The sequence below is a fragment of the Phyllostomus hastatus genome, unplaced genomic scaffold (assembly GCF_019186645.2).
Source record: "Phyllostomus hastatus isolate PE091 unplaced genomic scaffold, TTU_PhHast_1.1 phas_contig_495, whole genome shotgun sequence".
NCBI lineage: Eukaryota > Metazoa > Chordata > Mammalia > Chiroptera > Phyllostomidae > Phyllostomus > Phyllostomus hastatus.
The window spans coordinates 6,581,326-6,597,859 of record NW_025333895.1 but is presented as its reverse complement, the minus strand read 5'-3'; the positions used below and the strand labels follow the sequence as shown (position 1 = coordinate 6,597,859).

General features: G+C 54.1%; 1 protein-coding gene and 1 long non-coding RNA gene across 10 annotated transcripts in view; both read right to left on the bottom strand.

Moving 5' to 3' along the window:
• Nucleotides 1-3,418, bottom strand: part of PRRC2B (proline rich coiled-coil 2B) — an 81,731-nt gene extending 78,313 nt beyond the window's left edge. For 7 of the 8 annotated variants that reach the window (XM_045846231.1, XM_045846237.1, XM_045846233.1 and 4 more), the window contains exon 1: nt 3,190-3,418. The gene's annotated coding sequence lies outside the window, so the exon portion shown is untranslated. Of the gene's footprint in view, nt 1-2,278; nt 2,845-3,189 lie in introns of those variants that run through there. The other variant, XM_045846232.1, reaches the window with a different exon arrangement.
• A 3,159-nt stretch (nt 3,419-6,577) lies between these two features.
• On the bottom strand, nt 6,578-14,935 carry LOC123823532. 2 transcript variants are annotated; one of them, XR_006786543.1, is made up of 4 exons: nt 14,890-14,935; nt 8,593-8,681; nt 7,589-8,003; nt 6,578-7,301 (listed from the first exon to the last, which is right to left on the bottom strand). It is a non-coding gene; the product is annotated as an uncharacterized LOC123823532 (long non-coding RNA). The 2 variants fall into 2 exon arrangements; XR_006786542.1 differs by having other exon boundaries at nt 8,593-8,676; nt 14,890-14,918.
• Nucleotides 14,936-16,534: the final 1,599 nt, after the last annotated feature.

Genomic DNA, 16,534 nt, shown 5'->3' with positions numbered 1-16,534 from the left:
ACCAGCACACAGCCATCAGCAACATGAGTCAGTACCTTGTGCAAGGCAAAGAAAAAAAATCTTGTAAGTACAATAATCCTTCAGGAAAAAAAAAGGGGGAGGGACTGATATTTTAAAAAAGGGAATGGTGTGAACAAGCCAACCACAAAAAAGAAAAAAAAGAAAAAAAGAAAGCAAGCCTCGGCCAGGCCCCAGGCAACCAGACCAGGCCTGGAATTAGTCCCGACTCGCCATTCCTGAAATTCCACTCTCCCGAGGCTTTCTGCCTCTTCCTTCCCGGGCTTTTTTCTTGACCCGTTGGGGCCCGAAGGACACCGGGGAGGGCCCCGGGAGCTGTAGGAGGAGGTGGCTGGCCCCCACAACTGGTAGAGACAACTAAAAGAGCTAAAATTCACAAGTAACCAAACAGCTTGGTGGGAGGGACAGCCGATTCACCTCCCTCCCTAACCAACCAGCTAACCGGCAGCCCGGAACCAGAGCCAGACCGGGCAGGAAAGAAATCCGATAGAAAAGACGGGCCGAGAGGCACGAACGGGTGGGGACCGAGAGAATGACATGACCCCGTCAAAACGTCTCAGTCCCACAGACGGCCAGGAGGCCCGAAGGAGGTTACAAGGAGATTGTTTGAAAAGAACAAAACCGAGATGGTTGTGGGAATGCCAACGAGTCCAAACAAATCTCCCATCAGACTTCAGAGCCCCTGTAACCCAAGCAGAGTCTCGCTCACCAGGTTTGGCCCAGAGGTACCCGGGTCTCAATCCTCACCTGCGGCCAAGACTGGGGGGTCCATCTCCCCCCGCTGGCCTCAGTCCTTCCCACCACCTGCCACAAAAAGCAGACACCCCCATTCGGCTGAGCAGCACAGCTCTTCTAAGCTATGCTGGTGCCCCCGGGCAGCTGAATGGTCCCCATATTAAAACACTGGAGGGAACTGAATTTGGGGTGAGGAGGTCACACACATCTCTATCAATGAAGAGAACTGGAGAAAAAGACCAGGAACTAGGAAAAAGGAACCAGAAAACTAGGAAGGACAAAAACAACATACATTTTCATCACATTCCCCCGCCCCCCCTCTGTGGATGGAAGCACTTGGCTACAAATAGTACGCTGAGGCTCCCAAGAGCCTCAACAGATTAATTAAGACAAGACGTAATTACTCCCATTTTACAGATGCAGGAGCTGAGGCTCAGAGTTGCGTAAGGTAACCCAAAGAGGACCAGAATCCAGGCTCCAAGAGACACGCGCGCCCGAACGAGCAGAGGCTCCCCAGATGATCGCCTGCTGTTCCCCAAGGAAAGCAGCTGCTCCCCAGGCGAGAGCCCCTGGGCCCTGGCTTGTTGTTCTCAACATCCCACACCCTCGTTCTGGCTCCGCCGCACACCGCACAGCAGGCGCAGCCTCCAGAGGCACGGGCACCCTGGATTCGCGCCCAGGGACCTGTGACCACACCACCCACACCTAGTCAGTCCTCGAGGGCTCCACAGGCTGCTTTTCCATCCCGGTCTCCTCCCAGAGGCCCGGGACTGAACGCGCCAGCGGCCCACGCTGTCTTGTGCCGAGTTACTTCTCCCCCGGCCGGGCCCTAGCCCAGCACCTGTGGCATCGGCAGGACCGCTGTGCTCTGAGGGGGCACCTCCAGTGGCCAACTTCCACGCCAGGGCTTGACGGCAACCACACGAACAGCCACAGGAGGAACACCGGCTGAGCACCAGTGGTGCGCCAGGCCCTCTGCTAGCTACGCCTTCCCCCACCTTCCCGACCCCAGGAGATGGAGAAGGCAACCTCCCTACTTAACGCCAGTGAAGGCTCACGGACGTGGGAGTTCCCCAACAGAAGCAGGACCGGCACCCCAAAGCCTGGGCCTCCCCAGTCCCACCTCACACCCCAGGGCGGTGCACAGACAAGCCCGGATGGGTTTAGAGAAACCCCACTAGGACTTCAAACGAACGGGTCACACAAACCAAACTGGATGATAATGTATACAGCCACGTAAAAAGGCACATAAAATCCTACGCGGAGGAAAAAAAAAAATCTCAGGGACGGTTAACAACCCTGTAAACCAAAGGCTTTTAAAGGTTTCTGCCAGGCAGCCATTTAGCAAATAACACACTCCAGAGAGCCTCCCAGCCCCCTTCTCCCACTTCCTTCATGAGAATCACCCCCCTGAAAAACACCCCCTTCTGGCCTCAGCGTGGGCTCGGACCTCCCACGAGATTTACACACACACACACACACACACACGCACACATACAGAGAGAGAGAGAGAGAGAGAAAACACCTTCCAACGCTATGTCGGCGAAATCCACTCTTCCGAGGCCCACGATTTCAGCAGCGCTGTTGCTTACTCAGAAAAGGGGGGAAAGGTAGGGGGAAAAAATGAAAAAATAAAAAAATAAAAAAATAAAACCATCTGGCAGGCCCTGAGCAGCGACATCCTGTTTATTATTAAACATTTTCAGCAATAGAGCCTTTAAGCCTTTTCAAAATCACCCTCTACGTCCGCACTGCAACCGCGACCGTGGCGGCGGGCTGTGAGCGCCCCGCCCCTGGCCCCCCGCACACAGGCCGGCAGCCCCCGGCCGCCAACTTCACGGACACTCGGGGGGTGTGGGGGACACTGCCGGCTCCGCGCCCCGACTCGGCTCTGCGGCCCAGGGGGTCGCCCGACTCCCGAGCCCCACCTCCGGGGGTGGTTTTGAAAGTGAGCTGGGGGCGGGGGGCGGGGGGGCCGCAGAACCGTCCCCGACGTCCCCAGCCCACACAGGCGGCCTCGGCCGCGGGACCCAGGGGTCGGCGGGGCGACTCCCGGGCCCCGGGGGGCCGCTCCGCACCACCAGCCCCCGACCCCGGGGGCACTCCGGCCGCGCCGCGCCCCGGCCCGGCCTCCCGGGGCCGCCTCGACCCCGCCGCCCGCGCCCAGGCCGCGCGGCGCCGCCACAACAATGGCGAGCGCGCCGGGCCGCCCGCCCCAGGCCCGGCCCCGCGGCCCTCGCCCGGCCCGCCGGCCAACGGCGGCGGCGCGGGGCGGGCCGCGCCCGGCGCGCTCGCGGACAAAGGTCGGCCGGGCCCGGGGCTCGCCGCTGTCAGTCAGCGCCGCCGAGACAAAGCCGGGCCGCGCCGCCTCGGCGCCTCCATCTTAGCGCCGCGCCCGCCTCTCCCCCCGGCCCCGCGCCCGCGCCCCGGGCCCACCTGGTCTGGTTCCGCGGGCGACACTGGGCCGAGCGATGGCGGTCGAGCGGCGGTCGGGCGCGGAGGCGGCGGGATGGCGGCGGATTGCGAGGCGGCGGCACGGCTGCTCGCTCGCTCGCTCGCTCGCTCCCTCCCTCCCGACTCGCTCGTCGCTCGCTCGTCGCTCGCTCGCTGGAGCCTCGGAGCCTGTGTCTCGCCGCTCGCCTCCCTCTCGCGCGCCGCTCCCCGCCCCCCGCCTGCCGCCGCCCCCGCCTCCTCCGGCCTCCTCCCGCCGCCGCCGCCGCCGCCGCCCGCAGCCGCGCCGCCGCCCGCGCAGCGCCCCCTGCCGCGCCTCCCGGGATCGCCGGCGCCCTCCCGCGGGCCTGAGGGGCTGGGGGCCGGGGAGGGGCGGGCCCGAGCGGAGCGGAGCGGGCGGGGGCGGGCGCGGAGGGGGCGGGGGGCGGGGGAGGAGCTCCCGGAAGCGGAGAGCGTTCCGGGAGACCAGGGGCGTGAGCGAGGAGGGAGGGTCCGGGGCTCCGAGACGGGGTCCGGGGCGCGGAGGGGGAGGGGAGGCGGCTCGGGGGAGGGGTCTGGGCGAGCCGGGGGGCGAGCGGGCCGGAAGCGGGGCTCTGGAATGGAGGGGCCGGGGCGGGGGAGGGGAGGCCGGGCGGGCGGGGAGCGAGGCGCGAGCCCGGATCTCCGCCCCCTCCCCCCCTCCGAACTGCAGCGCCCCCGGACAGACCCGGAGCCCGGATTCCTCTCTCCGAATACGTGTGCGATAGACGCACGGAACGGAAGCAGAAGTGGTACATTGTTCATTCAAAAGCAAGGCCGTTGCACAGCGCAGACACTTTACCCCATTTTTGTCGAGGGGTAAAATGATAAAACCCATCCTCTGGAGTGCGTGTTTGTGGGGAGGCGAAACAAAAGGTGTGGGAGGATGCACTCGGCTGAGTCACCTTGGCGGTCTGAGGTCGGGCAGAGGTCAGGAGCGCCAAGGAGGATTCTCGCTTCTTCTTCTAGATACGTTGGCAATTAGAAAAATCAACAATTTGGAAAAGCAAAGACGGAAAGCTTGGGGCCTGGAACCCAAGCCATCCGGCTCCCCTCTGGCACTTGTCCACACGCCCCGCAGCTGGGCAACTGGGCATGCCCGCCGTGGAGTGGCCTCGAGTGGTGTGTCTCATTTAATCCCAGCAGCTGGGGAAATGGAGACTCAGAGGTTAAGTACTTGCCCGAGGACACAGAGCCAGACCTGAGAGGAAAGTTAACCCGCTGCAGCCTAACTACCCAGGGCAGGGTTCGCCCAGAGCACAGAGCCTGGCACCTGCTGGGCGCTCCATGCATAAATACAGGTGGGCTTGATGAAGGGAGGAAGGAGTGTTTGGCCCTTGACCTTTTGGCTGTGAAGTAAGGAACCCTGGGACTCACTAAGAATCAGGTTACTTTATTATTATTATTATTATTTATTATGTGACAAGAGAAATATAAGAAGAAAAGCTTGGAGATCCCGGAGTGCTGTAGAAGACAGGCGAGGAAATGTTAAAGACGACAACCCGGGAGGAGAAAGGTTAACAAATGCTCTGCCCCTCTGGCAGAGCTCGAAAGGCAATGATGGCTTCTGGGGACAGCGAGGGTTGCCAGGTCCGTGAAAATGACAGCAGGTGCCCCACTTGTACCAAAAAAAAAAAAAAACAAACAAACAGGGTTTTTGTCCTGGGTTCAGGAAATCCTCTGTCTGCACCTCTCCAGGGTGACAGCCCAGACAGGTGCTGTTTGCTGAGCACCTTTTCTGGGCAGGATGCTAAGCACTTTTACAGGAGAGAACTTGTAAATACTTGGGAGATGGCTCTTAACCATTCACACTTCACAGATTAGGAAATTCAGATCAGGAGTTTGGTGACCTTAACCAAGGTCACAAAGGACCTGGGGGGTGGGGGGAGGATCTGAGCCCAATAATGCCAGCCCTGGAGGTCTGAGCCTTTCCCAGAGGGAGGCAAGACTAAGATGCTGGGATGGGTATGGGGACTATTGTCCGTGGTCTGAGGCTGTCAGCAAGGCCTGGCTCCCTGGGCTCCTCCAGGGCCTGAAGGTGCCATTCCAAGGCCCCTCAGAGCTCGGGCCCCAGAGAGCACAGAGAGAAGGAGAGACCAGCGCATGAGGGCTGGACCTTGAGGTCATGTAGCCCCAGAGAAACACCATGAGGCATGGCAGACATTCAAGGACATGTTTCGTATTGTCAAAGTTACACCAGGAAACCCTGGCTGGTGTGTCTCAGTGGATTGAGTGCCAGCCTGCGAAGCAAAGGGTCACCGGTTCGATTCCCAGTCAGGGTGCATGCCCGGGTTGTGGGCCAGGTCCCCAGTAGGGGGCGTGTGAGAGGCAACTGATCAATGTATCTCTCACACATTGATGTTTCTCTCCCTCTTTCTCCCTCCTCCTCTCTTGGAAAATAAATAAAATCTGAAAAAAAAAAAGTTACACCAAGGAAACAACTCTCAGAGTTGGAATATTGAAAGAATGTAAGGAATGAGTGGGCCCAGCTATTCAAAGCTGGGGAGAGCTGGCATGAACCAATGACCAAGAGTTCACTTTTATCACTATTTTCCTCAAAAATGTGAGGACACTTCAACTCTGCTTATGAGTGGAGACATCTTTTCAGGCTCCAGGGGGAACTCCACCCCTCCCTCCCGGCCTAATGCCAATGTTATATAAACATAATTTTTCCCCCAAATACAATCATTGTCTTTCATTACATTGAAATCTAATATTTTGGTATAATGCTTATAACTGTATTTCTTTATCCACGATTTTCTTTTTTAAACCACATTATGGCTAGAGGTGGATCTCCTTTGCATTAATTTCACATGGAATCTGGAATGTCCTGTCATTGGTCAGATTTGGGTTTTTTTTTTTAAGATTTTATTTATTTATTTATTTATTTTTAGAGAGGGAAGGGAGGCAGAAAGAGAGAGAGAAACATCAATGTGCGGTTGCTGGGGGCCTTGGCCTGCAACCCAGGCATGTGCCCTGACTGGGAATCGAACCTGCAATGCTTTGGTTTGCAGCCTGAGCTCAATCCACTGAGCTACACCAGCTAGGAAATTTGGGTTCTTTAAAAATAAAAAGGAAAGAAAAGAAAGACCTCGCCTGGAAAGTAGCCTTCTTGTGCTCTCTCTTTGTCCTCCTTCCCTTACTCAGACTCCTTCTCTGACCCCTGGGACACTTCGACAGTCACTGTCTCAGTCCCCGTCTTGCTGTGGCCATCATTTCTCTGTCCCCTACAAGACAAGAAGCTCAGTGGAACTGAGTCACTGAATCACTCTTTTTTTTTTTTAATTTATTTATTTTTAGAGAGAGGGGAAGGGAGGGAGAAAGAGAGGGAGAAAAACATCCGTGTGTGGTTGCCTCTTGCACACCCCCTCCTGGGGACTCAGCCCGCAACCCAGGCATGTGCTCTGACTGAGAATCAAACCAGCGACCATTTGGTTCACAGGTTGGCACTCAGTCCACTGAGCCACACCCGCCGGGGCTGAAACATTCACTTTTTTAATGCCCCAGCCCTTAGCACACAATCTGTGACACACGATGAGTGAGTGCCCAGGGGTTAAGGCAGAGGGAACCTGGGGATTCGGAGAAGGCCTGTGACCCGTGCTGGGGCCACGGCCAGTGGGGAACAGGGAGGCTCTCGCTCTTCCATTGCCCGGAGGTGCGAAGACATTGCTGCGCTTCTCTTATCCCTCTGTCAGGGACAGTCACCGTTTACAGAGCACTTCAGGTGAGAACGTTACACCACAGGGGTCGGGGTCGGTGACCCGGTGACCCATCTGCGTCCCCACGGGGAGCCGGCGGCAGAGCTGAGGAAGAGCGAGCTGGAAGAGAAAGTGCACGCCTGGCGAGGGCCTGAGCCAACCTCGCTCCCCGAGCATCCTCACCATGTTTCTGGGGGAGGGTCTGTTATCACACCACTTCGCAGACCAGTAAACCGAGGACCCGGGACCTTCACTGCCTCTGCTGGCCGCCAGATGCTGAGTCATACTACTATGTTTGGGAGGGCCCTTCCTGTCGTCCAGACCCCAGAAAGCGCTGGCACCTCCGTGTCCTGCTGCAGGGAAGTAGGAAGTCGCTTAACGCTGTGAACACAAACACGGGGCCAGTCTTTAAAGCTCTGACCCCAGCACAGAGCCCAGGGAACAGCCCCAGAGACCTCTCACGTGGGCCCTGTCTGGCTTCAAGGTCACTCCCCAGCCACTGAGTGTAGTTCACGGCACGGCCATGCACGCAGAGGCCCAGCCAGCTCACCTGGGTTTCCCAGTGGGGCCCGTCCAAGCCCAGGCCAACAGCAGGTGCTGGCTCCACGCCCTTCTGCCGGGCTGGGAGTCAGACAGCCTGAGTTAAACCCGTCCCTCTGCTGACTTACTGTGTGTCCTTAGACAGGTGCTGGAATTCTCTGCGTCTCTGGAAACCGGGGAAGAGGTTTACGATGAGCATCGGATTAGAGGATGTGATTGGCCGGCATCACAAGCCCGCATCCAGCAGGCATTCCGCACGTGTGGCTTGTTACTCCTGTTCCTTGCTATTCACAGACACACCAGAGCCTCCCTTGTCGGTCACCAATCACTGTGTAACAAACAGCCCCCAAACTTAGTGGCTGAAAACAACCACCATTTGGTATGGTGGATTCGGGGATGTTTCTTCTCGTCCACCTGGTGCTGACTGCAGTCAGTCACACCGCTGCGCTTGTCTGTGCGTCCCCGAGGTGTCCCATCTTCCTGGAGCCTCCTGGGGGCCTCTCCCTCTGATAAAACAGTCCGGGCTTCCTTACGGCACGGCAGCTGCATTCCAAAGGAGGGAAAGCGGGAGCACACAGGCCTTGTGAGAATGGCACGTCTGCTGTGCTCCATTGGCCAGAGGGGGCCTCGCAGCCAGTTCAGACTTGGGGGCGGGGAAGTAACCCCACCCCACCCCGAAGGAAGGAGCATCACACGTGTACACAGAGGGGAAGACTCGCAAATTACTTGTGGGTGACCCCCCCGCTGTTGGCCCCTCAGCCTCCCCCCACCCCATGCCTTGTCCAGGCCCCCACTCATTCTGTCTAATGAAGACATTCCACCCAACTGCAAAAAAGCTCTACTGAGTTCTGTAACGGCAAGAACGGTCAGAATGCTGAGATACGACAAGAAGAGAAATAAATGGTCTCTATGCTCGAGAAGATCCCAAGTTCAGGGGCATGCAAAACAAAACAACAACAATAAAAACAGCGACTTATCAAGCTCGCACCACCTGCCAGGCGTGGACTGGCCGAGATGGGTCTGGATCAGCGGGCTGGTGCTGGCCCGGTCTACCGCGCCCTCGGGCCCCAGAGGGCAGTGGGTGACACGCCCACAGCTCACTCGCAATGCAATCAAGGAGCTTGAGGCTTACAGTGTGGGTAGTGACCGCATACGCCAGGATTCCTGGACAGCCAGCCTGCTTTCCTGCTCTCCGCGCCTGTTCTCCAAAGTGCGACTGTGCTAACGAGAGAGAGAGAGAGAGAGAGAGAGAGAGAGAGTCAGTCAGTCTCCATTTCATTTCAGAAAATGGGGTCGTATTAACTGGAGGGGGGAAGAAAACAATATCCAGGGAGAAATGGATCCCAGTGGGGAGATGGAGGGAGCCTTCCTGGGGCAGGTGCCTTTGACACCAGGCTTTGAAGAACCAGGCAGAGCGGAGAATTTCATCAGAAGAGACTGGGGAAGAGCATTCCAGATGGAGGGGCCCACTTGAACAAAGGCCTGGAGATGAGAGTGTCTGGGCGCCAGGAGGGGCCCACGGGCTGGCCGGCAGCCCCACCCCAGGGAATGCGCGCTCCGGCAGGGGTGGGGGCCTTGAGCTAAAAATACCATTGGGTCTGAACAGGTGTCAGGGAGCCCGCCACAGGCCTCTGTGCCCCCAGCAGGGGCTGGGAGGCAGCGTCTGCGTCTCAGCAGCCCACGCACGGGACGCACACGCAAGAGCTAAAAGCTGGGTCTCCTCTGGGCAAGGAGCACCGGCAGTTTCTCTTCCCTCCCCACCTGATTCTTACCCATTGGAATTCGCCCTCCATTTTCCGAGGGAAAGAGGCGGACTGGAGAATACAAGAAGAGTGAGGGTAAGATTTCAAACTTGGCAACTTCAGCTAAGGAAAAGCAGCAAAAGGATGTCGAGGGATGGGACTCAGGGAAGTAAAGGGGAGAAGGGCCAGCTCCCCAAGGAGGCTCCCAGAGGAAGGGCGCGGGCAGCAAGGTCAGGAGGCCATCCTGCCCGCTCCCTTTCCTGCCGCTGGGCAGAGTCTCCAGTCCTGGTCCTCCTCCCCAAGGAGCACTTCAGAACCTCCCTCAGAGGGACCCCAGAAAGCCACGGCAGGAGAATTTAGGAACGAGGTCTCGCCCCTGTGGCCAGTATCTCAGAAATGGAGGTACTGAAGAAACGAAAGATCTCAGAATCTAACTTGACATCAAGAATGTGAGACCTGCCCTGGCTGGCATAGCTCAGTGGATTGAGCATGGGTTATGAACCAAAGTGTCACAGGTTTGATTCCCAGTCAGGGCACATGCCTAGGTTGCAGGCCACAGCCCTCAGCAACCACACATTGGTGTTTCTCTCTCTCTCTCTCTCTCCCTCCTTTCCCTCTCTAAAAATAAATAAATAAAATCTTAAAAAAAAAAAAGAATGTGAGTCCTGACCAGTGTGGCTCAGGGGGTTGGGCATCGTCCCACAAAGCGAAAGGTCGCTGGTTCGATTCCCGGTCAGGGCACGTGCCTGGGTTGTGGGTTCAGTTCCCAGTCGGGCACACGTGAGAGGCTGCCTCTCACATCGGTGTTTCCCTCCCTCCCTTCCCCTCTCTCTAAAAATAAATAAATAAAATCTTTAAAAAGAGGAAGAAGAAGCCCTGGCTGGCGTAGCTCAGTGGATTGAGCATGGGTTGGGAACTAAAGTGTCCCAGGTTCGATTCCCAGCCAGGGTACATTCCTGGGTTGCAGGCCATAACCCCCAGCAACCACACATTGATGTTTCTCTCTCTCTCTCTCTCTCTCTCTCTCTCCCTCCCACCCTTCCCTCCCTAAAAATGGATGAATAAAAAAAAAATCTTAAAAAAAAGAAGAAGAAGAAGAAAGAAAGAAAGAAGAGGCCCTGGCCAGGTAGCTCAGTTGGTCAGAGCATCATCCCAATACGCCAAAGTTGCAGGTTTGATCCCTGGTCAGGGCACATACAGGAATCAACCAATGAATGAATAAATAAGTGCAACAACAAATTCATGTCTTTTTTCCTCTCTGTGTCTCACTCTCCCTCCCTGTCTCTCTCAAATCGATTTTTTTTAAAAAGTTAAACATAGAATTATCATATGACCCAGCAATTCCACTCACAGCTTTGCACCTAAAAGAACTGAAAACAAGTGCTCAAACAACAGCATGCATGCGAGTACTCACAGCAGCAATATTTGGAATGGCCAAGAGGTGGGAACAACCCAAATGCCCATTAAGTGATGAGTGCATGAAAAAAAATGTGGCAGATCCAAACGGAAGTACTATTCAGCCACTAAAAGTAATGACGGTTTTTTTTTTCAGATTTCATTTTATTTATATTTAGAGACATGGGAAGGGAGGGAGAAAGAGAGGGAGAGAAACATCAATGTGTGGTTGCCTCTCACACGCCCCCAACTGGGGACCTGGCCCGCAACCCAGGCCTGTGCCCTGACGAGGAGTCGACCCTTTGGTTCTCAGGCCAGCACTCAGTCCACTGAGCCACACCAGCCAGGGCTGAAGTTCTTTTTTTTTAAACTAATTTTTAACTTTTATTTTTCAATTGCAGTTGACATTCACTATTATTTTGTATTAGTTTCAGGCATACAGCATAGCGATTAGACAATCATCTACTTTGCAAAGTGTTTCCCCCAGTATTTCCAGTACCCGCCTGGCACCACACCTATAACAGTTATCATGCCCTGGCTGGCGTAGCTCAGTGGATTGAGCGCGGGCTGCGAACCAAAGTGTCGCAGGTTCAATTCCCAGTCAGGGCACATGCCTGGGTTGCAGTCCATGACCCCCAGCAACTGCACATTGATGTTTCTCTCTCTCTCTCTCTCTCTCTCTCCCCCCTTCCCTCTCTAAAAATAAATAAATAAAATCTTTAAAAAAATAGTTATTATGCCATTGTTGACTGTGTTTTCTATGCTGTACTTTAAGCAATGAAGTTCTCTTACATGATACAACACAGACAGACCTTGGAAACATTATGTTAAGAGAAAGAAGGCAGAGACAAGAGGCCAGATGTTGTATGATTCCATTTACACAAAATGTCCAACACAGGCAAACTCACAGAGACAGACGCAGACCAGCGTCTGCATCTGTGCCAGGGGCTGGGAGGAGCGGGGTGGGGAGTCTCTGTTTGACGGATACGCGATTTCCTCTCAGGACAATGAAGCCATTCTGGACCTAGACAGAGGTGATGGTTGCCCAACATCACCTCTCATATACTCTATGTCACTGAAATGCACACTTTAAAAGTAGATAAAATGGGCCCTGGCTGGGTAGTTGAGTTGTTTGCAGCATCATCCCAGAGACCAATAGGTTGCAGGTTCAATCCCTGGTCAGGGAACATACCTAGGTTGCAGGTTCAACACCCCCCAGTTAGGGGGTGTTCAAGGGGCAACCAATGATGTGATCGCTCTCTCTCCCCCTCTCTAAAATATTAATAATGTCCTTGGGTGAGGATTAAAAATGAAAAAGAAAAAATATTAAAGAGGTTAAGGAAATCTTGTGAAGGTTTTACAGAGGATATACTAGAATGACGGGCTGAGATCACGCAAGCCCTCTCTCGAGGGCCGGATGCACCCCATGGTGGAACAGACACAAACAATGTGGGGGTGGGTGGGGTGACACACCATGGGGGTGCCGGTGTAGAACCTAAAGTGCAGCAACAAGAACGAGACACTTGGGCCTCCCCAGGCTCTTGTGCCAGCAGGTCAGGGGCCACACAGCTCCTCAGAGCAGCAAGCAGCGCTGTCCCCAGCTGCTCGTCCCCTGGCCCAGCCCCGAGAAGAGGCTGAGCTGAGTCATTCCTGTGATTCTTCCCATCCTGCAGAGGAGGAATTAACAGGTGACCCGTCCAGCTGCCCGTCCTGCCAGGTCGTTCTTAACGCCTCAGGCCAAGCTCCTTGCTGTCCTGGAATACGATCTGGCCCCTCCTGACCTCTCCAGCCCGATCTCTCACCTCCTCACTTTTCAGACGCATCGCTTTCTCTCCCCTCCAGACTCGGAACTCACTGTTCTTCCTGGTGCAGTTACCCCCTCCCCCACCTCAGCCTCACACAACCTCCTTTGCTTGGACAGCGCCTCCTTCTTTTTATTTTTTAAAGATTTTCTTTGTTTATTTTCAGAGAGAGGGAAAGGGAGGGAAAAAGAGAGGAAGAGAAACATCAGTTGGTTGCCTCTTGCAAGCCCCGAGCCGGGAGGACCTGGCCCACAACCCACGCATGTGCTCTGACAAGGAATCGAACCGTTGACCTTTCACTTCACAGGCTGGAGCTCAGGCCACTGAGCCACACCAGCCAGGGCTGGACAGTGCCTCCTTAAAGAACGCTTCTCTGTTGGTGCCCACCTGCAAACTGCCACAGCACAAGCCTTCTTAACCCGATCACTCGTTCAACACCAGGACCGCATGGCATGGCTTCCAAGACAGATGTGTGCAGAGCTTCTGGGCGCTGGCGAACCGCCTGACTTCCAGTTAGACTGTGAGGTCCTCTGGGCTGGGAAGCGGTGTGCATGTTCGCCACTATATCCCCGAGTCTTACACAATGCCTGGCATGGTGTAGGCCTCAATAAATATTTGCTAAATCAATGAGTGAATGAACGAACAAAGGAATCCATGCAAAGAAGGGAGGAGAAAAACAGGTGGGATAGGAATGCAATGAAGCAGGAAATGACCTTTGCACCTGCCTATGAATACCTAATGTTTCCTTCCCTGGGCAGTGCAGGAGAAACGGGGCACACCAAAGACACAGCTGAAAGAGGGGCTCAAAATGGCATCACGAACAACACACCCTCTGAAGATATAATCGTATTGTGCCAACTAAACCAAAAGGGTCAAGGGATAAAAATTAAATAAGCCAAACTGCACAGTAATAATGGAAACAACTGCGTATTGGGTCGGCTAAGGGCTGTAACAAACCATCCCAGCATTTCAGCAGTGTATCACAACAAAAGTTTATTTTTTATCCCTCTCCCACTTGGGCTTTTCTGGTTGAGCAGCTCTGTTCCAAGTGGTGCCTCGGGGGTTCAGAAAACTCCCATCTCTGCTTCCACTCTCCATCCCAGCGGTGCTGGCAGGAAATGGACAGGAAAGCAGGCCTGGAAAGGTGCGGGGGCACTTCTCCCCACACTCCATTGGCCAGAACTCAGTCATGTGGCCTGACTTAGCTGCATGGGAAGCTGAGAATTGTAGTCTAGCAGTGTGTCCCAGAGGAAAAGACAGTGGGGATTGCCGAACTCGGGGTAGTCTCAGTCACAGTTCTTACCTAAGGAGATGGGTTCACAGTTCTCAGTCACAGTTCTTACCTAATGAGGATCTACTAAATGTCAGGCACCGTGCTCAGTAGGTTACATGCATGTGGTCGTTTTATTCTCACATCAGTTCTCGTTTACAAAAGGGGAAACCGAGACTCAGAAAGTTTAAGTACATTTTATGAGGCGAAAGCCTCATACTTACAGAATCAATGTGGATCCCGATCTTTTCAACTCAAAGCCCTGTAACTGAAGCGAAGTCGAGGCAGATAATACTAATGAGCCGCTACCTGCTTTAAATTACACCTGCCCACTCAACACTATTATCATTGACTAAGTGCTTATTTTGGGTTAGGGTTTTTCTAAGCGCTTTCATATTAACTCACTCGATCCTCACAAAGCCCTGTGAAATAGGTACTGTTAATACCCTTACTTTACAGATGAGGAAATGGCACAGAGAGGTTGAGTGACTGGGCTGAGATCACTCAGCGAGGGCATGGCAGACAGAACTCCAACCCAGGCAGGAAGTGTGTCTCCAGAGTCTACACGTGAACTTGTCCTGCTCCCGCCTCTCCACAGACAACAAAAGGAAGGATTGCAGGGCGGGGTCTCCAAGGTGAAGCTCTGGACCCTGCAGAGTAACCGAGCTGGGCCTTGGGGATACAAGAGAGAAATAACAATCCTTCCATTTACGCTTCTCTGTATTCTCTTGGAAAAAGTATCAGTGATATTAAACTTTACTAATATGTACATTTTATACAGAGTGACCCTGGCACCCTCACTCAGCTGAGGATCAATCTGGATAATACGCACAGATTAAATTAGTAAAATTTAATATACTGTCAGTTTTGAAAGAATAAACATAAATAGAAGGTATCACGTGCAGTGCTTGGATTAGTGGGCCATTGTGGTATATTTAGTTTTAAATATACTTCCTCTCACAGGGTGGACGAGTAGTTTTAAAAGATACTTGTAGTCCTTGCTGGTGTGGCTCAGTGGACTGAGCACGGGCCAGTGAACCAAAGGGTCACGGGTCTCGTTCCCAGTCTAGGGCACATGCCTGGGTTGCAGGCCAGGTCCCCACTGGGGGGCCGCGAGAAGCAACCACATATTGATGTTTCTCGTTCTCCCTCCCTTCTCCTCTCTAAAAATAAGTAAATAAAATCTTTTAAAAAAATACCTGTAAAAAATGGACACACACCTCAGTTACCACTGCGCTGAAAGCCTCAGACTGCCTCACGCATGCCCAGAATCTCTATTTTGCAGCGTAGAAGGCGGGACCCTGTAGCCACACCCCTCCTCTTTTCCCCGCCTTCCGTGTTTTTTTCAGAGGCATCATTGGCTACTTCCTGGTGTGATTGGGCGAGCCCCAGTCATTGGAGGGACACGATTGGACAAAGTCTCCGCTTCTCGTCCTGGGGAATCTTCGATTGGCTGAAGTGCTGCAAACCTTCACGTCCACCAGGCAAACAGAAAGAGATTGACCGCCGAGAGCTTGAGCGCGAAGGGCGGAGGGGCCGGGAGAGCCCAGGGCTTCAGATGACGCGGATGGCAGCTGCTGTCCCGGAAGGTCGGAGCAGAGATGCCGGCGGAAACCTTGGTTGGGCGGATTGAGATGAGGCCAGACGTCGTGGCCTGACACAAACCCCCAGCAAAATCTCCAGCCTGCCACCGAGTTGGGAAGCCACTACTGGTTCAGAACCCTGTACTGGAGGCTTCTGCAGACAGACACAACCCGTCTGGAGCAGTTGCAGGAAACTGAAGCTGGACCCTCATCAGGTGGAGCTTCTGCAGTAGTGGAATGACCCACATGCAGAGGTTTATAAGCAAGGGAACCGGAAGAAAATAAAAAAGCTAACTGCTGACAGCGAGGTCTCTCAGCCTACAAACTCATCTCCAGAACCATGTGGGGGAATCAGAAGACGCCTGTCCAAGGGAGAAGATCCAGGAGAAATGCGACCTGCAGAAATCTGTGCCCAGCCTCCTCTGTCTGAATCTCTATGGTCTGTGGACAAGTAAACCCTGTCCTTGTAGAAGAGAAGGAACATCTGTGGGAAGAGCTTATCCACAGAGATCATCATGACGTGAAGTGAAATGAGGGACTTGCAGAAAATCCACTAGCACACATTTAAAAAAAAAAAACAAACAGACGTTTCTACTGGACCAAGATTTGTTACCCAGGAAGGATCCGATTCACTTGCTCCGAGGTTTCCCACGTGCTTGCTCCGAGTTCTCGGCCACTCACAGTGTACTTGTCGCTGTGATAAAGGCAGACCTTGGCAAGAATGGCAACAGCCTAAAAATTGGGCCAAATGTCTGTGTGATCAGAGATAAAGCCACAGAAAGAGGTAATGGTCGATCCTTGTGATGCCACTCGGGTCCCTGTGGCAGACTGAAGCTGGCTGTCCTGTTTAGTGCAGACAGGTCCCTGTGAGGAGCCCGCCCCGGGCTTGCTGAACAAGGGTAAGATACCACCAAAGGACATAATGGAACCAAAAGGTGAAGTCCATTCAGCCAGTCTCCAAGGGACCCACGGACACAGTGATGCTCATGCAGATAAAGGGCTGCGACACGGGTAGGAATAGAGTGACTCGAACAGTGTTCTGTTAGAGGGACTCGGAAACACTCCCAGGTCAGGTCCTGGAGAGCATGCCAGAGCACTAAAACTTTATCCAGGGAGACAGAGACATGTGAGAATTGTTCCGTCAGTATAGGACCCCCCAAACAGGAGCCCGAATTTTTACTTAGGTTAAATCACTAAACACAATGTTCATTGTGTTCTTCTTCAGAACCAGCAGGGGTCACGAGGCTGAAATAATAATGCTAATAAGCACTACACAGCCCTG